The sequence below is a fragment of the Diprion similis genome, chromosome 13 (genome assembly GCF_021155765.1).
Source record: "Diprion similis isolate iyDipSimi1 chromosome 13, iyDipSimi1.1, whole genome shotgun sequence".
In the NCBI taxonomy this organism is placed as follows: Eukaryota; Metazoa; Arthropoda; class Insecta; order Hymenoptera; family Diprionidae; genus Diprion; species Diprion similis.
In genome coordinates, this window is record NC_060117.1 from 12031491 (window position 1) to 12054979 (window position 23489).

A 23489-nucleotide genomic window follows, 5' to 3' on the forward strand; every position below is an offset into this window, starting at 1 on the left:
AAAAAAGTTACTCACCGATATCCAAGAAACAAACAAACGGACTTCGACTTCGTGTTTCCAGCAATATCGGAACAAAGACGGCCGTTTCCGGCGTAATTTGTCGCGCTGAATGCGATGAAACGAGTTTTAGGTCGCTAGCATGTATAGAAAATAAGTTACTAACCGATATCCAAGGAACAAACAGACGGACTTTGACTTCGTGTTTCGAGCAATATCAAAACGAAGAAGACCGTTTTCAGCGTAATTTAACGCGCTGAATGCAATAAAACAAGTTTTGGGTCGCTAGCATGTATAGAAAAAAAGTTACTAACCGATATCCAAGAAACAAACAAACGGACTTCGACTTCGTGTTTCGAGCAATATCGAAACAAAGACGGCCGTTTCCGGCGTAATTTGACGCGCTGAATGCGATAAAACAAGTCTCAGGTCGCTAGCATGTATAGAAAAAAAGTTACTCACCGATATCCAAGAAACAAACAAACGGACTTCGACTTCGTGTTTCCAGCAATATCGGAACAAAGACGGCCGTTTCCGACGTAATTTGACGCGCTGAATTCGATAAAATAAGTTTCAGGTCGCTAGCATGTATAGAAAATAAGTTACTAACCGATATCCAAGGAACAAACAAACGGACTTTGACTTCGTGTTTCGAGCAATATCGAAACAAAGAAGACCGTTTCCAGCGTAATTTAACGCGCTGAATGCGATAAAACAAGTTTTAGGTCGCTAGCATGTATAGAAAAAAGTGACTGACCGATATCCAAGAAACAAACAAACGGACTTCGACTTCGTGTTTCAAGCAATATCGAAACAAAGACGGCCGCTTCCGGCGTAATTTGACGCGCTGAATGCGATAAAACAAGTTTCAGGTCGCTAGCATGTATAGAGAAAAAGTTACTAACCGATATCCAAGAAACAAACAAACGGACTTCGACTTCGTGTTTCGAGCAATATCAAAACGAAGACGGCCGATTCCGGCGTAATTTGACGCGCTGAATGCGATAAAACAAGTCTTAGGTCGCTAGCATGTATAGAAAAAAAGTTACTCACCGATATCCAAGAAACAAACAAACGGACTTCGACTTCGTGTTTCCAGCAATATCGGAACAAAGACGGCCGTTTCCGGCGTAATTTGTCGCGCTGAATGCGATGAAACGAGTTTTAGGTCGCTAGCATGTATAGAAAATAAGTTACTAACCGATATCCAAGAAACAAACAGACGGACTTTGACTTCGTGTTTCGAGCAATATCAAAACGAAGAAGACTGTTTTCAGCGTAATTCAACGCGCTGAATGCAATAAAACAAGTTTTGGGTCGCTAGCATGTATAGAAAAAAAGTTACTCACCGATATCCAAGAAACAAACAAACGGAATTCGACTTCGTGTTTAGAGCAATATCAAAACAGAGACGGCCGTTTCCGGCGTGATTTGACGCGCTGAATGCGATAAAACAAGTTTCAGGTCGCTAGCATGTAAAGAAAGAAAGTTACTTACCGATATCCAAGAAACAAACTAACGGACTCCGACTCCGTGTTTAGAGCAATATCAAAACAGAGACGGCCGCTTCCGGCGTAATTTGACGCGCTGAATGCGATAAAACAAGTTTTAGGTCGCTAGCATGTATAGAAAAAAAGTTACTAACCGATATCCAAGAAACAAACAAACGGACTTCGACTTCGTGTTTCGAGCAATATCAAAACCAAGACGGCCGTTTCCGGCGTAATTTGACGCGCTGAATGCGATAAAACAAGTTTTAGGTCGCTAGCATGTATAGAAAAAAAGTTACTAACAGATATCTGAAGAACAAACAAACGGACTCCGACTTCGTCTATCGAGCAATATCAAAACAAAGACGACCGTTTCCGGCGTAATTTGACGCGCTGAATGCGATGAAACAAGTTTCAGGTCGCTAGCATGTATAGAAAAAAAGTTACCATTCGATATCTGAAAAACGAACAAACGGACTTTGACTTCGGGTTTCGAGCAATATCAAAACAAAGACGGCCGTTTGCGGCGTATTACAACGCGCTGAACGCGATAAAACAAGTTTTAGGTCGCTAGCATGTATAGAAAAAAAGTTACCAACCGATATCTGAAAAACAAACAAACGGACTTCGACTCCGTCTATCGAGCAATATCAAAACAAAGACGGCCGTTTCCGGCGTAATTTGACGCGCTGAATGCGATAAAACAAGTTTTAGGTCGCTAGCATGTATAGAAAGGAAGTTACCAACCGATATCTAAAAAACAAACAAACGGACTTCGACTTCGTGTTTTGAGCAATATCAAAACAAAGACGACCGTTTCCGGCGTAATTTGACGCGCTGAATGCGATAAAACAAGTTTTAGGTCGCTAGCATGTAAAGAAAAAAAGTTACCAACCGATATCTGAAAAACAAACAAACGGAGTTCGACTTCGTGTTTTGAGCAATATCAAAACAAAGACGGCCGTTTCCGGCGTAATTTGACGCGCTAAATGCGATAAAACAAGTTTTAGGTCGCTAGCATGTATAGAAAGAAAGTTACCAACCGATATCTGAAAAACAAACAAACGGACTTCGACTTCGTGTTTTGAGCAATATCAAAACAAAGACGACCGTTTCCGGCGTAATTTGACGCGCTGAATGCGATAAAACAAGTTTTAGGTCGCTAGCATGTATAGAAAAAAAGTTACTCACCGATATCCACAAAACAAACGAACGAAATTCGACTTCGTGTTTCGAGCAATATCAAAACAAAGACGACCATTTCCGGCGTAATTTGACGCGCTGAATGCGATAAAACAAGTTTGAGGTCGCTAGCATGTATAAAAAAAAAGTTACTAACCGATATCTGAAAAACAAACAAACGGACTCCAAATTCGTCTATCGAGCAATATCAAAACAAAGACGGCCGTTTCCGGCGTAATTTGACGCGCTGAATGCGATGAAACAAGTCTTAGGTCGCTAGCATGTATAGAAAAAAAGTTACCAACCGATATCTGAAAAACAAACAAACGGAGTTCGACTCCGTGTTTTGAGCAATATCAAAACAAAGACGACCGTTTCCGGCGTAATTTGACGCGCTGAATGCGATAAAACAAGTTTTAGGTCGCTAGCATGTATAGAAAAAAAGTTACTCACCGATATCCACAAAACAAACGAACGAAATTCGACTTCGTGTTTCGAGCAATATCAAAACAAAGACGGCCGTTTCCGGCGTAATTTGACGCGCTGAATGCGATAAAACAAGTTTTAGGTCGCTAGCATGTAAAGAAAAAAAGTTACCAACCGATATCTGAAAAACAAACAAACGGAGTTCGACTTCGTGTTTTGAGCAATATCAAAACAAAGACGGCCGTTTCCGGCGTAATTTGACGCGCTCAATGCGATAAAACAAGTTTTAGGTCGCTAGCATGTATAGAAAGAAAGTTACGAACCGATATCTGAAAAACAAACAAACGGACTTCGACTTCGTGTTTTGAGCAATATCAAAACAAAGACGACCGTTTCCGGCGTAATTTGACGCGCTGAATGCGATAAAACAAGTTTTAGGTCGCTAGCATGTAAAGAAAAAAAGTTACCAACCGATATCTGAAAAACAAACAAACGGAGTTCGACTTCGTGTTTTGAGCAATATCAAAACAAAGACGGCCGTTTCCGGCGTAATTTGACGCGCTAAATGCGATAAAACAAGTTTTAGGTCGCTAGCATGTATAGAAAGAAAGTTACCAACCGATATCTGAAAAACAAACAAACGGACTTCGACTTCGTGTTTTGAGCAATATCAAAACAAAGACGACCGTTTCCGGCGTAATTTGACGCGCTGAATGCGATAAAACAAGTTTTAGGTCGCTAGCATGTATAGAAAAAAAGTTACTCACCGATATCCACAAAACAAACGAACGAAATTCGACTTCGTGTTTCGAGCAATATCAAAACAAAGACGACCATTTCCGGCGTAATTTGACGCGCTGAATGCGATAAAACAAGTTTGAGGTCGCTAGCATGTATAAAAAAAAAGTTACTAACCGATATCTGAAAAACAAACAAACGGACTCCAAATTCGTCTATCGAGCAATATCAAAACAAAGACGGCCGTTTCCGGCGTAATTTGACGCGCTGAATGCGATGAAACAAGTCTTAGGTCGCTAGCATGTATAGAAAAAAAGTTACCAACCGATATCTGAAAAACAAACAAACGGAGTTCGACTCCGTGTTTTGAGCAATATCAAAACAAAGACGACCGTTTCCGGCGTAATTTGACGCGCTGAATGCGATAAAACAAGTTTTAGGTCGCTAGCATGTATAGAAAAAAAGTTACTCACCGATATCCACAAAACAAACGAACGAAATTCGACTTCGTGTTTCGAGCAATATCAAAACAAAGACGGCCGTTTCCGGCGTAATTTGACGCGCTGAATGCGATAAAACAAGTTTTAGGTCGCTAGCATGTAAAGAAAAAAAGTTACCAACCGATATCTGAAAAACAAACAAACGGAGTTCGACTTCGTGTTTTGAGCAATATCAAAACAAAGACGGCCGTTTCCGGCGTAATTTGACGCGCTCAATGCGATAAAACAAGTTTTAGGTCGCTAGCATGTATAGAAAGAAAGTTACCAACCGATATCTGAAAAACAAACAAACGGACTTCGACTTCGTGTTTTGAGCAATATCAAAACAAAGACGACCGTTTCCGGCGTAATTTGACGCGCTGAATGCGATAAAACAAGTTTTAGGTCGCTAGCATGTATAGAAAAAAAGTTACTCACCGATATCCACAAAACAAACGAACGAAATTCGACTTCGTGTTTCGAGCAATATCAAAACAAAGACGACCATTTCCGGCGTAATTTGACGCGCTGAATGCGATAAAACAAGTTTGAGGTCGCTAGCATGTATAAAAAAAAAGTTACTAACCGATATCTGAAAAAAAAACAAACGGACTCCAAATTCGTCTATCGAGCAATATCAAAACAAATACGGCCGTTTCCGGCGTAATTTGACGCGCTGAATGCGATGAAACAAGTCTTAGGTCGCTAGCATGTATAGAAAAAAAGTTACCAACCGATATCTGAAAAACAAACAAACGGACTTCGACTTCGTGTTTTGAGCAATATCAAAACAAAGACGACCGTTTCCGGCGTAATTTGACGCGCTGAATGCGATAAAACAAGTTTTAGGTCGCTAGCATGTATAGAAAAAAAGTTACTCACCGATATCCACAAAACAAACGAACGAAATTCGACTTCGTGTTTCGAGCAATATCAAAACAAAGACGACCGTTTCCGGCGTAATTTGACGCGCTGAATGCGATAAAACAAGTTTTAGGTCGCTAGCATGTATAGAAAAAAAGTTACCAACCGATATCTTAAAAACAAACAAACGGACTTCGACTCCGTCTATCGAGCAATATCAAAACAAAGACGGCCGTTTCCGGCGTAATTTGACGCGCTGAATGCGATAAAACAAGTTTTAGGTCGCTAGCATGTATAGAAAGAAAGTTACCAACCGATATCTGAAAAACAAACAAACGGACTTCGACTTCGTGTTTTGAGCAATATCAAAACAAAGACGACCGTTTCCGGCGTAATTTGACGCGCTGAATGCGATAAAACAAGTTTTAGGTCGCTAGCATGTATAGAAAGAAAGTTACCAACCGATATCTGAAAAACAAACAAACGGACTTCGACTTCGTGTTTTGAGCAATATCAAAACAAAGACGACCGATTCCGGCGTAATTTGACGCGCTGAATGCAATAAAACAAGTTTTAGGTCGCTAGCATGTATAGAAAAAAAGTTACCAACCGATATCTGAAAAACAAACAAACGGAGTTCGACTTCGTGTTTTGAGCAATATCAAAACAAAGACGGCCGTTTCCGGCGTAATTTGACGCGCTGAATGCGATAAAACAAGTTTTAGGTCGCTAGCATGTATAGAAAGAAAGTTACCAACCGATATCTGAAAAACAAACAAACGGACTTCGACTTCGTGTTTTGAGCAATATCAAAACAAAGACGACCGTTTCCGGCGTAATTTGACGCGCTGAATGCGATAAAACAAGTTTTAGGTCGCTAGCATGTATAGAAAAAAAGTTACTCACCGATATCCACAAAACAAACGAACGAAATTCGACTTCGTGTTTCGAGCAATATCAAAACAAAGACGACCATTTCCGGCGTAATTCGACGCGCTGAATGCGATGAAACAAGTCTTAGGTCGCTAGCATGTATAGAAAAAAAGTTACCAACCGATATCTGAAAAACAAACAAACGGAGTTCGACTCCGTGTTTTGAGCAATATCAAAACAAAGACGGCCGTTTCCGGCGTAATTTGACGCGCTGAATGCGATAAAACAAGTTTTAGGTCGCTAGCATGTATAGAAAAAAAGTTACTCACCGATATCCACAAAACAAACGAACGAAATTCGACTTCGTGTTTCGAGCAATATCAAAACAAAGACGACCGTTTCCGGCGTAATTTGACGCGCTGAATGCGATAAAACAAGTTTTAGGTCGCTAGCATGTATAGAAAAAAAGTTACCAACCGATATCTTAAAAACAAACAAACGGACTTCGACTCCGTCTATCGAGCAATATCAGAACAAAGACGGCCGTTTCCGGCGTAATTTGACGCGCTGAATGCGATAAAACAAGTTTTAGGTCGCTAGCATGTATAGAAAGAAAGTTACCAACCGATATCTGAAAAACAAACAAACGGACTTCGACTTCGTGTTTTGAGCAATATCAAAACAAAGACGACCGTTTCCGGCGTAATTTGACGCGCTGAATGCGATAAAACAAGTTTTAGGTCGCTAGCATGTATAGAAAAAAAGTTACTCACCGATATCCACAAAACAAACGAACGAAATTCGACTTCGTGTTTCGAGCAATATCAAAACAAAGACGACCATTTCCGGCGTAATTCGACGCGCTGAATGCGATGAAACAAGTCTTAGGTCGCTAGCATGTATAGAAAAAAAGTTACCAACCGATATCTGAAAAACAAACAAACGGAGTTCGACTCCGTGTTTTGAGCAATATCAAAACAAAGACGGCCGTTTCCGGCGTAATTTGACGCGCTGAATGCGATAAAACAAGTTTTAGGTCGCTAGCATGTATAGAAAAAAAGTTACTCACCGATATCCACAAAACAAACGAACGAAATTCGACTTCGTGTTTCGAGCAATATCAAAACAAAGACGACCGTTTCCGGCGTAATTTGACGCGCTGAATGCGATAAAACAAGTTTTAGGTCGCTAGCATGTATAGAAAAAAAGTTACCAACCGATATCTTAAAAACAAACAAACGGACTTCGACTCCGTCTATCGAGCAATATCAGAACAAAGACGGCCGTTTCCGGCGTAATTTGACGCGCTGAATGCGATAAAACAAGTTTTAGGTCGCTAGCATGTATAGAAAGAAAGTTACCAACCGATATCTGAAAAACAAACAAACGGACTTCGACTTCGTGTTTTGAGCAATATCAAAACAAAGACGACCGTTTCCGGCGTAATTTGACGCGCTGAATACGATAAAACAAGTTTTAGGTCGCTAGCATGTATAGAAAGAAAGTTACCAACCGATATCTGAAAAACAAACAAACGGACTTCGACTTCGTGTTTTGAGCAATATCAAAACAAAGACGACCGATTCCGGCGTAATTTGACGCGCCGAATGCGATAAAACAAGTTTTAGGTCGCTAGCATGTATAGAAAAAAAGTTACCAACCGATATCTGAAAAACAAACAAACGGAGTTCGACTTCGTGTTTTGAGCAATATCAAAACAAAGACGGCCGTTTCCGGCGTAATTTGACGCGCTGAATGCGATAGAACAAGTTTTAGGTCGCTAGCATGTATAGAAAAAAAGTTACCAACCGATATCTGAAAAACAAACAAACGGACTTCGACTCCGTCTATCGAGCAATATCAAAACAAAGACGGCCGTCTCCGGCGTAATTTGACGCGCTGAATGCGATAAAACAAGTTTCAGGTCGCTAGCGTGTATAGAAAAAAAGTGACTCACTGATATCCACGAAACAAACAAACGGAATTCGACTCCGTGTTTTGAGCAATATCAGAACAAAGACGACCGTTTCAGGCGTAATTTGACGCGCTAAATGCGATAAAACAAGTTTTAGGTCGCCTGCATGTATAGAAAAAAAGTTATCAACCGATATCTGAAGAACAAACAAACGGACTTCGACTTCGTGTTTTAAGCAATATCAAAACAAAGACGACCGTTTCCGGCGTAATTTGACGCGCTGAATGCGATGAAAGTAGTTTTAGGTCGCTAGCATGTATAGAAAAAAAGTTACTCACCGATATCCACGAAACAAACAAACGGAATTCGACTTCGTGTTTTGAGCAATATCAGAACAAAGACGACCGTTTCCGGCGTAATTTGACGCGCTGAATGCGATAAAACAAGTTTCAGGTCGCTAGCATGTATAGAAAAAAAGTTACTCACCGATATTCACGAAACAAACAAACGGAATTCGACTCCGTGTTTTGAGCAATATCAGAACAAAGACGACCGTTTCCGGCGTAATTTGACGCGCTGAATGCGATAAAACAAGTCTTAGGTCGCTAGCATGTATAGAAAAAAAGTTACTCACCGATATCCACGAAACAAACAAACGGAATTCGACTTCGTGTTTTGAGCAATATCAGAACAAAGACGACCGTTTCCGGCGTAATTTGACGCGCTGAATGCGATAAAACAAGTTTTAGGTCGCTAGCATGTATAGAAAAAAAGTTACTCACCGATATCCACGAAACAAACAAACGGAATTCGACTTCGTGTTTTGAGCAATATCAGAACAAAGACGACCGTTTCAGGCGTAATTTGACGCGCTAAATGCGATAAAACAAGTTTTAGGTCGCCAGCATGTATAGAAAAAAAGTTATCAACCGATATCTGAAAAACAAACAAACGGACTTCGACTTCGTGTTTTAAGCAATATCAAAACAAAGACGACCGTTTCCGGCGTAATTTGACGCGCTGAATGCGATAAAACAAGTTTTAGGTCGCTAGCATGTATAGAAAAAAAGTTACTCACCGATATCCACGAAACAAACAAACGGAATTCGACTTCGTGTTTTGAGCAATATCAGAACAAAGACGACCGTTTCCGGCGTAATTTGACGCGCTGAATGCGATAAAACAAGTTTCAGGTCGCTAGCATGTATAGAAAAAAAGTTACTCACCGATATCCACGAAACAAACAAACGGAATTCGACTTCGTGTTTTGAGCAATATCAGAACAAAGACGACCGTTTCCGGCGTAATTTGACGCGCTGAATGCGATAAAACAAGTTTCAGGTCGCTAGCATGTATAGAAAAAAAGTTACTCACCGATATCCACGAAACAAACAAACGGGATTCGACTTCGTGTTTTGAGCAATATCAGAACAAAGACGACCGTTTCCGGCGTAATTTGACGCGCTGAATGCGATAAAACAAGTTTCAGGTCGCTAGCATGTATAGAAAAAAAGTTACTCACCGATATTCACGAAACAAACAAACGGAATTCGACTCCGTGTTTTGAGCAATATCAGAACAAAGACGACCGTTTCCGGCGTAATTTGACGCGCTGAATGCGATAAAACAAGTCTTAGGTCGCTAGCATGTATAGAAAAAAAGTTACTCACCGATATCCACGAAACAAACAAACGGAATTCGACTTCGTGTTTTGAGCAATATCAGAACAAAGACGACCGTTTCAGGCGTAATTTGACGCGCTAAATGCGATAAAACAAGTTTTAGGTCGCCAGCATGTATAAAAAAAAAGTTATCAACCGATATCTGAAAAACAAACAAACGGACTTCGACTTCGTGTTTTAAGCAATATCAAAACAAAGACGACCGTTTCCGGCGTAATTTGACGCGCTGAATGCGATAAAACAAGTTTTGGGTCGCTAGCATGTATAAAAAAGTTACTCACTGATATCCACGAAACAAACAAACGGAATTCGACTCCGTGTTTTGAGCAATATCAGAACAAAGACGACCGTTTCAGGCGTAATTTGACGCGCTGAATGCGATAGAACAAGTTTTAGGTCGCCAGCATGTATAGAAAAAAAGTTATCAACCGATATCTGAAAAACAAACAAACGGACTTCGACTTCGTGTTTTGAGCAATATCAAAACAAAGACGACCGTTTCCGGCGTAATGTGACGCGCTGAATGCGATAAAACAAGTTTCAGGTCGCTAGCATGTATAGAAAAAAAGTTACTCACTGATATCCACAAAACAAACAAACGGAATTCGACTCCGTGTTTTGAGCAATATCAGAACAAAGACGACCGTTTCAGGCGTAATTTGACGCGCTAAATGCGATAAAACAAGTTTTAGGTCGCCAGCATGTATAGAAAAAAAGTTATCAACCGATATCTGAAAAACAAACAAACGGACTTCGACTTCGTGTTTTAAGCAATATCAAAACAAAGACGACCGTTTCCGGCGTAATTTGACGCGCTGAATGCGATAAAACAAGTTTCAGGTCGCTAGCATGTATAGAAAAAAAGTTACTCACCGATATCCACGAAACAAACAAACGGAATTCGACTTCGTGTTTTGAGCAATATCAGAACAAAGACGACCGTTTCCGGCGTAATTTGACGCGCTGAATGCGATAAAACAAGTGTTAGGTCGCTAGCATGTATAGAAAAAAAGTTACTCACTGATATCCACGAAACAAACAAACGGAATTCGACTCCGTGTTTTGAGCAATATCAGAACAAAGACGACCGTTTCAGGCGTAATTTGACGCGCTAAATGCGATAAAACAAGTTTTAGGTCGCCAGCATGTATAGAAAAAAAGTTATCAACCGATATCTGAAGAACAAACAAACGGACTTCGACTTCGTGTTTTAAGCAATATCAAAACAAAGACGACCGTTTCCGGCGTAATTTGACGCGCTGAATGCGATGAAAGTAGTTTTAGGTCGCTAGCATGTATAGAAAAAAAGTTACTCACCGATATCCACGAAACAAACAAACGGAATTCGACTTCGTGTTTTGAGCAATATCAGAACAAAGACGACCGTTTCCGGCGTAATTTGACGCGCTGAATGCGATAAAACAAGTTTTAGGTCGCCAGCATGTATAGAAAAAAAGTTATCAACCGATATCTGAAGAACAAACAAACGGACTTCGACTTCGTGTTTTAAGCAATATCAAAACAAAGACGACCGTTTCCGGCGTAATTTGACGCGCTGAATGCGATGAAAGTAGTTTTAGGTCGCTAGCATGTATAGAAAAAAAGTTACTCACCGATATCCACGAAACAAACAAACGGAATTCGACTTCGTGTTTTGAGCAATATCAAAACAAAGACGACCGTTTCCGGCGTAATGTGACGCGCTGAATGCGATAAAACAAGTTTCAGGTCGCTAGCATGTATAGAAAAAAAGTTACTCACTGATATCCACAAAACAAACAAACGGAATTCGACTCCGTGTTTTGAGCAATATCAGAACAAAGACGACCGTTTCAGGCGTAATTTGACGCGCTAAATGCGATAAAACAAGTTTTAGGTCGCCAGCATGTATAGAAAAAAAGTTATCAACCGATATCTGAAAAACAAACAAACGGACTTCGACTTCGTGTTTTAAGCAATATCAAAACAAAGACGACCGTTTCCGGCGTAATTTGACGCGCTGAATGCGATAAAACAAGTTTCAGGTCGCTAGCATGTATAGAAAAAAAGTTACTCACCGATATCCACGAAACAAACAAACGGAATTCGACTTCGTGTTTTGAGCAATATCAGAACAAAGACGACCGTTTCCGGCGTAATTTGACGCGCTGAATGCGATAAAACAAGTGTTAGGTCGCTAGCATGTATAGAAAAAAAGTTACTCACTGATATCCACGAAACAAACAAACGGAATTCGACTCCGTGTTTTGAGCAATATCAGAACAAAGACGACCGTTTCAGGCGTAATTTGACGCGCTAAATGCGATAAAACAAGTTTTAGGTCGCCAGCATGTATAGAAAAAAAGTTATCAACCGATATCTGAAGAACAAACAAACGGACTTCGACTTCGTGTTTTAAGCAATATCAAAACAAAGACGACCGTTTCCGGCGTAATTTGACGCGCTGAATGCGATGAAAGTAGTTTTAGGTCGCTAGCATGTATAGAAAAAAAGTTACTCACCGATATCCACGAAACAAACAAACGGAATTCGACTTCGTGTTTTGAGCAATATCAGAACAAAGACGACCGTTTCCGGCGTAATTTGACGCGCTGAATGCGATAAAACAAGTTTCAGGTCGCTAGCATGTATAGAAAAAAAGTTACTCACCGATATTCACGAAACAAACAAACGGAATTCGACTCCGTGTTTTGAGCAATATCAGAACAAAGACGACCGTTTCCGGCGTAATTTGACGCGCTGAATGCGATAAAACAAGTCTTAGGTCGCTAGCATGTATAGAAAAAAAGTTACTCACCGATATCCACGAAACAAACAAACGGAATTCGACTTCGTGTTTTGAGCAATATCAGAACAAAGACGACCGTTTCCGGCGTAATTTGACGCGCTGAATGCGATAAAACAAGTTTTAGGTCGCTAGCATGTATAGAAAAAAAGTTACTCACCGATATCCACGAAACAAACAAACGGAATTCGACTTCGTGTTTTGAGCAATATCAGAACAAAGACGACCGTTTCAGGCGTAATTTGACGCGCTAAATGCGATAAAACAAGTTTTAGGTCGCCAGCATGTATAGAAAAAAAGTTATCAACCGATATCTGAAAAACAAACAAACGGACTTCGACTTCGTGTTTTAAGCAATATCAAAACAAAGACGACCGTTTCCGGCGTAATTTGACGCGCTGAATGCGATAAAACAAGTTTTAGGTCGCTAGCATGTATAGAAAAAAAGTTACTCACCGATATCCACGAAACAAACAAACGGAATTCGACTTCGTGTTTTGAGCAATATCAGAACAAAGACGACCGTTTCCGGCGTAATTTGACGCGCTGAATGCGATAAAACAAGTTTCAGGTCGCTAGCATGTATAGAAAAAAAGTTACTCACCGATATCCACGAAACAAACAAACGGAATTCGACTTCGTGTTTTGAGCAATATCAGAACAAAGACGACCGTTTCCGGCGTAATTTGACGCGCTGAATGCGATAAAACAAGTTTCAGGTCGCTAGCATGTATAGAAAAAAAGTTACTCACCGATATCCACGAAACAAACAAACGGAATTCGACTCCGTGTTTTGAGCAATATCAGAACAAAGACGACCGTTTCCGGCGTAATTTGACGCGCTGAATGCGATAAAACAAGTTTTAGGTCGCTAGCATGTATAGAAAAAAAGTTACTCACTGATATCCACGAAACAAACAAACGGAATTCGACTCCGTGTTTTGAGTAATATCAGAACAAAGACGACCGTTTCAGGCGTAATTTGACGCGCTGAATGCGATAAAACAAGTTTTAGGTCGCCAGCATGTATAGAAAAAAAGTTATCAACTGATATCTGAAAAACAAACAAACGGACTTCGACTTCGTGTTTTGAGCAATATCAGAACAAAGACGACCGTTTCAGGCGTAATTTGACGCGCTAAATGCGATAAAACAAGTTTCAGGTCGCCAGCATGTATAGAAAAAAAGTTATCAACCGATATCTGAAAAACAAACAAACGGACTTCGACTTCGTGTTTCAAGCAATATCAAAACAAAGACGACCGTTTCCGGCGTAATTTGACGCGCTGAATGCGATAAAACAAGTTTTAGGTCGCTAGCATGTATAGAAAAAAAGTTACTCACCGATATCCACGAAACAAACAAACGGAATTCGACTTCGTGTTTTGAGCAATATCAGAACAAAGACGACCGTTTCCGGCGTAATTTGACGCGCTGAATGCGATAAAACAAGTTTCAGATCGCTAGCATGTATAGAAAAAAAGTTACTCACCGATATTCACGAAACAAACAAACGGAATTCGACTCCGTGTTTTGAGCAATATCAGAACAAAGACGACCGTTTCCGGCGTAATTTGACGCGCTGAATGCGATAAAACAAGTCTTAGGTCGCTAGCATGTATAGAAAAAAAGTTACTCACCGATATCCACGAAACAAACAAACGGAATTCGACTTCGTGTTTTGAGCAATATCAGAACAAAGACGACCGTTTCCGGCGTAATTTGACGCGCTGAATGCGATAAAACAAGTTTTAGGTCGCTGCATTCATAGAAAAAAAGTTACTCACCGATATCCACGAAACAAACAAACGGAATTCGACTTCGTGTTTTGAGCAATATCAGAACAAAGACGACCGTTTCCGGCGTAATTTGACGCGCTGAATGCGATAAAACAAGTTTTAGGTCGCTAGCATGTATAGAAAAAAAGTTACTCACCGATATTCACGAAACAAACAAACGGAATTCGACTCCGTGTTTTGAGCAATATCAGAACAAAGACGACCGTTTCCGGCGTAATTTGACGCGCTGAATGCGATAAAACAAGTCTTAGGTCGCTAGCATGTATAGAAAAAAAGTTACTCACCGATATCCACGAAACAAACAAACGGAATTCGACTTCGTGTTTTGAGCAATATCAAAACAAAGACGACCGTTTCCGGCGTAATTTGACGCGCTGAATGCGATAAAACAAGTTTTAGGTCGCTAGCATGTATAGAAAAAAAGTTACTCACCGATATCCACGAAACAAACAAACGGAATTCGACTTCGTGTTTTGAGCAATATCAGAACAAAGACGACCGTTTCCGGCGTAATTTGACGCGCTGAATGCGATAAAACAAGTTTCAGATCGCTAGCATGTATAGAAAAAAAGTTACTCACCGATATTCACGAAACAAACAAACGGAATTCGACTCCGTGTTTTGAGCAATATCAGAACAAAGACGACCGTTTCCGGCGTAATTTGACGCGCTGAATGCGATAAAACAAGTCTTAGGTCGCTAGCATGTATAGAAAAAAAGTTACTCACCGATATCCACGAAACAAACAAACGGAATTCGACTTCGTGTTTTGAGCAATATCAGAACAAAGACGACCGTTTCCGGCGTAATTTGACGCGCTGAATGCGATAAAACAAGTTTTAGGTCGCTGCATTCATAGAAAAAAAGTTACTCACCGATATCCACGAAACAAACAAACGGAATTCGACTTCGTGTTTTGAGCAATATCAGAACAAAGACGACCGTTTCCGGCGTAATTTGACGCGCTGAATGCGATAAAACAAGTTTTAGGTCGCTAGCATGTATAGAAAAAAAGTTACTCACCGATATTCACGAAACAAACAAACGGAATTCGACTCCGTGTTTTGAGCAATATCAGAACAAAGACGACCGTTTCCGGCGTAATTTGACGCGCTGAATGCGATAAAACAAGTCTTAGGTCGCTAGCATGTATAGAAAAAAAGTTACTCACCGATATCCACGAAACAAACAAACGGAATTCGACTTCGTGTTTTGAGCAATATCAGAACAAAGACGACCGTTTCCGGCGTAATTTGACGCGCTGAATGCGATAAAACAAGTCTTAGGTCGCTAGCATGTATAGAAAAAAAGTTACTCACCGATATCCACGAAACAAACAAACGGAATTCGACTCCGTGTTTTGAGCAATATCAGAACAAAGACGACCGTTTCCGGCGTAATTTGACGCGCTGAATGCGATAAAACAAGTTTTAGGTCGCTAGCATGTATAGAAAAAAAGTTACTCACCGATATCCACGAAACAAACAAACGGAATTCGACTTCGTGTTTTGAGCAATATCAGAACAAAGACGACCGTTTCCGGCGTAATTTGACGCGCTGAATGCGATAAAACAAGTTTCAGGTCGCTAGCATGTATAGAAAAAAAGTTACTCACCGATATCCACGAAACAAACAAACGGAATTCGACTCCGTGTTTTGAGCAATATCAGAACAAAGACGACCGTTTCCGGCGTAATTTGACGCGCTGAATGCGATAAAACAAGTTTCAGGTCGCTAGCATGTATAGAAAAAAAGTTACTCACCGATATCCACGAAACAAACAAACGGAATTCGACTTCGTGTTTTGAGCAATATCAGAACAAAGACGACCGTTTCAGGCGTAATTTGACGCGCTAAATGCGATAAAACAAGTTTTAGGTCGCCAGCATGTATAGAAAAAAAGTTATCAACCGATATCTGAAAAACAAACAAACGGACTTCGACTTCGTGTTTTAAGCAATATCAAAACAAAGACGACCGTTTCCGGCGTAATTTGACGCGCTGAATGCGATAAAACAAGTTTTAGGTCGCTAGCATGTATAGAAAAAAAGTTACTCACCGATATCCACGAAACAAACAAACGGAATTCGACTTCGTGTTTTGAGCAATATCAGAACAAAGACGACCGTTTCCGGCGTAATTTGACGCGCTGAATGCGATAAAACAAGTTTCAGGTCGCTAGCATGTATACCGGGACCATCTCTAGAAACTAAACAGGAACTGCGCATGCGCGAATTTAAATCCGCCGTCCGTGCAGTCTGGCCACCCCGAGACCCTGCTGTCAAACTCTGTTTCTGTCGGCGATGTAGTTCACATGCATTTTTGAGGTTAGAATCTCAAGTCATTCAGATAGTCACTCGGAAAGGCTCGGGAAGCATTTGTTATTGAAAATTGATTGTGCAAAGAACGGTCGGAATTTAATGCTGATGCTCTTTGAAAATTCGTCCTATTCGATTGAAACAAGAAATCTGTTCAAATGTTGGGTGCTTGGAAGAAACGAAGCAGGTAGGTGGGGACAATTTATTCAATCATTTTCATTACTTCATACATTAAGAATAACAATGAAATTTTTTTCTTTCAACAGAAAATACAGCCAAAATAATAGCATCTCTGCTGTTAGCTGATGTCTTCTCTTCCCATTCAATTCATGACACATGCAGAGATCATCGGCCACTTTTGTTGGTTGGAAAAGGAAGTTGTAGATCTTACGGTTTCTTTCAATTTCAAATCTAATCTAAAGAAATCTAATCCGAAGAGTAAAACTCAGAAACATTCTGTGACACAAGTTAAAAATCAACATTTTCAAAATGTGCCTCAGTAATTAACTTTAAGGATAATCATGTTTTAGAGTAATGTTCAGAACATTCATATGAAAATATTGACTTATCGGATTCAATATTGTACCCCTTGTTCCTTTGAAACAAATGAATATCTAATTTTCACTGAAGTTCATGAAAATATTTACTCAAACCTAAATCCAATACAATATCTTGTTCATAGTGCTCCGAACATCATCCAGTAACATGAATGTCCGGAAGGAATCCCTCTGTCGCAGAAACCGTTATAAGGTTCTTTGTTTTTAACTTGTGCCACTAGATAACTTTTGCATTGCAGATTCCATTTCCAATCTTAGGATGAGATTTTTTGTTTCGAACAGTGTTAACATGGGATGCAGAATTAATTGTAATAAATGGAGTTTCACAAACTCTCAGTTTCAATGAAGGACCATTGTAAGAGTATAAAATTGAATCTGGTTTCAAGCTTTCAATAAGTTACCGGATGACTCCCTGATAAAGATTCATCATAAAAAAGTTAGCCAGCAAGTAAGTCCTATTGTAGACAAAGTGATCATTTGTAACGTGTACTAGTAAGTGAATGCATTCCTTAGACCTTGCTGGGGTTGAACGAGGCTCAAGCACGGATGATAGCTGCAACTAGCTAGTCAGATGATACTGTCGATTAATATTGACTTTAAAGACATTTTCAACTGAAGTTATCCAACATTTTTAGATTGAGATTGGTTCAGTTTACACATCAAAATTCATCCTTGGAATCTGATTTAACACTTGAAACACTATTCATCTGAATTGAATACCAAGAGAGTGAAAAATAAAATATCAAAACTGCCGATAATAAAATTTGAAAAATAATGTGGGCCAATAATACTGCTTGGATTACAATGGTGCACGGAATGATTGCTCTGTAAAATTAGTTAGCAGCAATTGTTGAATAACAAACTTATTACTATTGGCTCGATAGATCTAGAATAATGGAATATTCAAACACCATGATCTGTAGCGTGTCGTGCTCTTCAATTTTGCCACGACTGATGTTCAGAAGGTGGCGATGACCAGAAGAAATTCCTTCGGATACCTGTTGTCTAATGGAACAACGGAACAACCAGGTTCGATGGTTGGAACGGTGGCACCAATCGAGAAATTAGGGTCCTAGCCACCAAAACGTTTTGACCATCAGGTAAGGTATGATTTTCATCCTATTATCCAAACTTGAAACTTTAAGTCTGTCAGAACAAACGAATTTTATCATTGAATACATGTGAAAATATTGTAATATGCAAATATCATAGCATCAAAAATTTACTTACACGCTTCAACGCCTGACAACTTTAGTCTCGCTTCGATGATGGTTGTTTCCCACCTGAAAATATTGAAAGATATTATCATCAGACAAGAGCTTCTAATTGTTTTGGATACCACTAATTTTCAATAAATTGCAACAGAAAAACGAATTGCTACTTTTTGTACTCCTAAGCTTTGTGTTTCAAGATACACTATTTCTTTTATTCCTTGTTACTGATTTTATTTTAATATTTCATGTTCATCGGCACTGATTACTGGCTTCCGGAGCACTGCACTGTAACAAATCTACTCTGGAGCAACCTTCTACTGGGTTTCAACAATCCATTTATTTGTAATTTTATGTAAATAAAGAATCTGTTTGAAATAAACAATATTTTTACTTACCTGCCTCAGTTTGTCTAGACTCCCACTCGTTGATGACGTTCCACATTTAATTTCAGTTTTCTTCTTTCAATAAATAACTGATCCAATTTCTGTAGCTTTTGATATTTGTTTCTCCATTGACGCCTTTATTGTGTCGATTAAATATCTGCTAATATCAACTACAGTATTGCTGAATGACACTTTTCTTAGAAAATTCACGATAAGTAGGAATAAATATCAACATAACCTCAATACGCTACTTTACGCGCGAGATATTCAGAGCCTTGTCACATTTCGTGTACGTTGGTCGCCTTGGTTAGCTGACGAAAATTACTCCGCGGGGCAATTTCGCTGACCAATGAAATTGAATCATTTGGCGCATGCGCAGTTCCTGTTTAGTTTCTAGAGATGGTCCCGGTAGAAAAAAAGTTACTCACCGATATCCACGAAACAAACAAACGGAATTCGACTTCGTGTTTTGAGCAATATCAGAACAAAGACGACCGTTTCCGGCGTAATTTGACGCGCTGAATGCGATAAAACAAGTTTCAGGTCGCTAGCATGTATAGAAAAAAAGTTACTCACCGATATCCACGAAACAAACAAACGGAATTCGACTTCGTGTTTTGAGCAATATCAGAACAAAGACGACCGTTTCCGGCGTAATTTGACGCGCTGAATGCGATAAAACAAGTTTCAGGTCGCTAGCATGTATAGAAAAAAAGTTACTCACCGATATTCACGAAACAAACAAACGGAATTCGACTCCGTGTTTTGAGCAATATCAGAACAAAGACGACCGTTTCCGGCGTAATTTGACGCGCTGAATGCGATAAAACAAGTCTTAGGTCGCTAGCATGTATAGAAAAAAAGTTACTCACCGATATCCACGAAACAAACAAACGGAATTCGACTTCGTGTTTTGAGCAATATCAGAACAAAGACGACCGTTTCAGGCGTAATTTGACGCGCTAAATGCGATAAAACAAGTTTTAGGTCGCCAGCATGTATAAAAAAAAAGTTATCAACCGATATCTGAAAAACAAACAAACGGACTTCGACTTCGTGTTTTAAGCAATATCAAAACAAAGACGACCGATTCCGGCGTAATCTGACGCGCTGAATGCGATAAAACAAGTTTTAGGTCGCTAGCATGTATAAAAAAGTTACTCACTGATATCCACGAAACAAACAAACGGAATTCGACTCCGTGTTTTGAGCAATATCAGAACAAAGACGACCGTTTCAGGCGTAATTTGACGCGCTGAATGCGATAGAACAAGTTTTAGGTCGCCAGCATGTATAGAAAAAAAGTTATCAACCGATATCTGAAAAACAAACAAACGGACTTCGACTTCGTGTTTTGAGCAATATCAAAACAAAGACGACCGTTTCCGGCGTAATGTGACGCGCTGAATGCGATAAAACAAGTTTCAGGTCGCTAGCATGTATAGAAAAAAAGTTACTCACTGATATCCACAAAACAAACAAACGGAATTCGACTCCGTGTTTTGAGCAATATCAGAACAAAGACGACCGTTTCAGGCGTAATTTGACGCGCTAAATGCGATAAAACAAGTTTTAGGTCGCCAGCATGTATAGAAAAAAAGTTATCAACCGATATCTGAAAAACAAACAAACGGACTTCGACTTCGTGTTTTAAGCAATATCAAAACAAAGACGACCGTTTCCGGCGTAATTTGACGCGCTGAATGCGATAAAACAAGTTTCAGGTCGCTAGCATGTATAGAAAAAAAGTTACTCACCGATATCCACGAAACAAACAAACGGAATTCGACTTCGTGTTTTGAGCAATATCAGAACAAAGACGACCGTTTCCGGCGTAATTTGACGCGCTGAATGCGATAAAACAAGTGTTAGGTCGCTAGCATGTATAGAAAAAAAGTTACTCACTGATATCCACGAAACAAACAAACGGAATTCGACTCCGTGTTTTGAGCAATATCAGAACAAAGACGACCGTTTCAGGCGTAATTTGACGCGCTAAATGCGATAAAACAAGTTTTAGGTCGCCAGCATGTATAGAAAAAAAGTTATCAACCGATATCTGAAGAACAAACAAACGGACTTCGACTTCGTGTTTTAAGCAATATCAAAACAAAGACGACCGTTTCCGGCGTAATTTGACGCGCTGAATGCGATGAAAGTAGTTTTAGGTCGCTAGCATGTATAGAAAAAAAGTTACTCACCGATATCCACGAAACAAACAAACGGAATTCGACTTCGTGTTTTGAGCAATATCAGAACAAAGACGACCGTTTCCGGCGTAATTTGACGCGCTGAATGCGATAAAACAAGTTTCAGGTCGCTAGCATGTATAGAAAAAAAGTTACTCACCGATATTCACGAAACAAACAAACGGAATTCGACTCCGTGTTTTGAGCAATATCAGAACAAAGACGACCGTTTCCGGCGTAATTTGACGCGCTGAATGCGATAAAACAAGTCTTAGGTCGCTAGCATGTATAGAAAAAAAGTTACTCACCGATATCCACGAAACAAACAAACGGAATTCGACTTCGTGTTTTGAGCAATATCAGAACAAAGACGACCGTTTCCGGCGTAATTTGACGCGCTGAATGCGATAAAACAAGTTTTAGGTCGCTAGCATGTATAGAAAAAAAGTTACTCACCGATATCCACGAAACAAACAAACGGAATTCGACTTCGTGTTTTGAGCAATATCAGAACAAAGACGACCGTTTCAGGCGTAATTTGACGCGCTCAATGCGATAAAACAAGTTTTAGGTCGCCAGCATGTATAGAAAAAAAGTTATCAACCGATATCTGAAAAACAAACAAACGGACTTCGACTTCGTGTTTTAAGCAATATCAAAACAAAGACGACCGTTTCCGGCGTAATTTGACGCGCTGAATGCGATAAAACAAGTTTTAGGTCGCTAGCATGTATAGAAAAAAAGTTACTCACCGATATCCACGAAACAAACAAACGGAATTCGACTTCGTGTTTTGAGCAATATCAGAACAAAGACGACCGTTTCCGGCGTAATTTGACGCGCTGAATGCGATAAAACAAGTTTCAGGTCGCTAGCATGTATAGAAAAAAAGTTACTCACCGATATCCACGAAACAAACAAACGGAATTCGACTTCGTGTTTTGAGCAATATCAGAACAAAGACGACCGTTTCCGGCGTAATTTGACGCGCTGAATGCGATAAAACAAGTTTCAGGTCGCTAGCATGTATAGAAAAAAAGTTACTCACCGATATCCACGAAACAAACAAACGGAATTCGACTCCGTGTTTTGAGCAATATCAGAACAAAGACGACCGTTTCCGGCGTAATTTGACGCGCTAAATGCGATAAAACAAGTTTTAGGTCGCTAGCATGTATAGAAAAAAAGTTACTCACTGATATCCACGAAACAAACAAACGGAATTCGACTCCGTGTTTTGAGTAATATCAGAACAAAGACGACCGTTTCAGGCGTAATTTGACGCGCTGAATGCGATAAAACAAGTTTTAGGTCGCCAGCATGTATAGAAAAAAAGTTATCAACCGATATCTGAAAAACAAACAAACGGACTTCGACTTCGTGTTTTGAGCAATATCAGAACAAAGACGACCGTTTCAGGCGTAATTTGACGCGCTAAATGCGATAAAACAAGTTTTAGGTCGCCAGCATGTATAGAAAAAAAGTTATCAACCGATATCTGAAAAACAAACAAACGGACTTCGACTTCGTGTTTTAAGCAATATCAAAACAAAGACGACCGTTTCCGGCGTAATTTGACGCGCTGAATGCGATAAAACAAGTTTTAGGTCGCTAGCATGTATAGAAAAAAAGTTACTCACCGATATCCACGAAACAAACAAACGGAATTCGACTTCGTGTTTTGAGCAATATCAGAACAAAGACGACCGTTTCCGGCGTAATTTGACGCGCTGAATGCGATAAAACAAGTTTCAGGTCGCTAGCATGTATAGAAAAAAAGTTACTCACCGATATTCACGAAACAAACAAACGGAATTCGACTCCGTGTTTTGAGCAATATCAGAACAAAGACGACCGTTTCCGGCGTAATTTGACGCGCTGAATGCGATAAAACAAGTCTTAGGTCGCTAGCATGTATAGAAAAAAAGTTACTCACCGATATCCACGAAACAAACAAACGGAATTCGACTTCGTGTTTTGAGCAATATCAGAACAAAGACGACCGTTTCCGGCGTAATTTGACGCGCTGAATGCGATAAAACAAGTTTTAGGTCGCTGCATTCATAGAAAAAAAGTTACTCACCGATATCCACGAAACAAACAAACGGAATTCGACTTCGTGTTTTGAGCAATATCAGAACAAAGACGACCGTTTCCGGCGTAATTTGACGCGCTGAATGCGATAAAACAAGTTTTAGGTCGCTAGCATGTATAGAAAAAAAGTTACTCACCGATATTCACGAAACAAACAAACGGAATTCGACTCCGTGTTTTGAGCAATATCAGAACAAAGACGACCGTTTCCGGCGTAATTTGACGCGCTGAATGCGATAAAACAAGTCTTAGGTCGCTAGCATGTATAGAAAAAAAGTTACTCACCGATATCCACGAAACAAACAAACGGAATTCGACTTCGTGTTTTGAGCAATATCAGAACAAAGACGACCGTTTCCGGCGTAATTTGACGCGCTGAATGCGATAAAACAAGTCTTAGGTCGCTAGCATGTATAGAAAAAAAGTTACTCACCGATATCCACGAAACAAACAAACGGAATTCGACTCCGTGTTTTGAGCAATATCAGAACAAAGACGACCGTT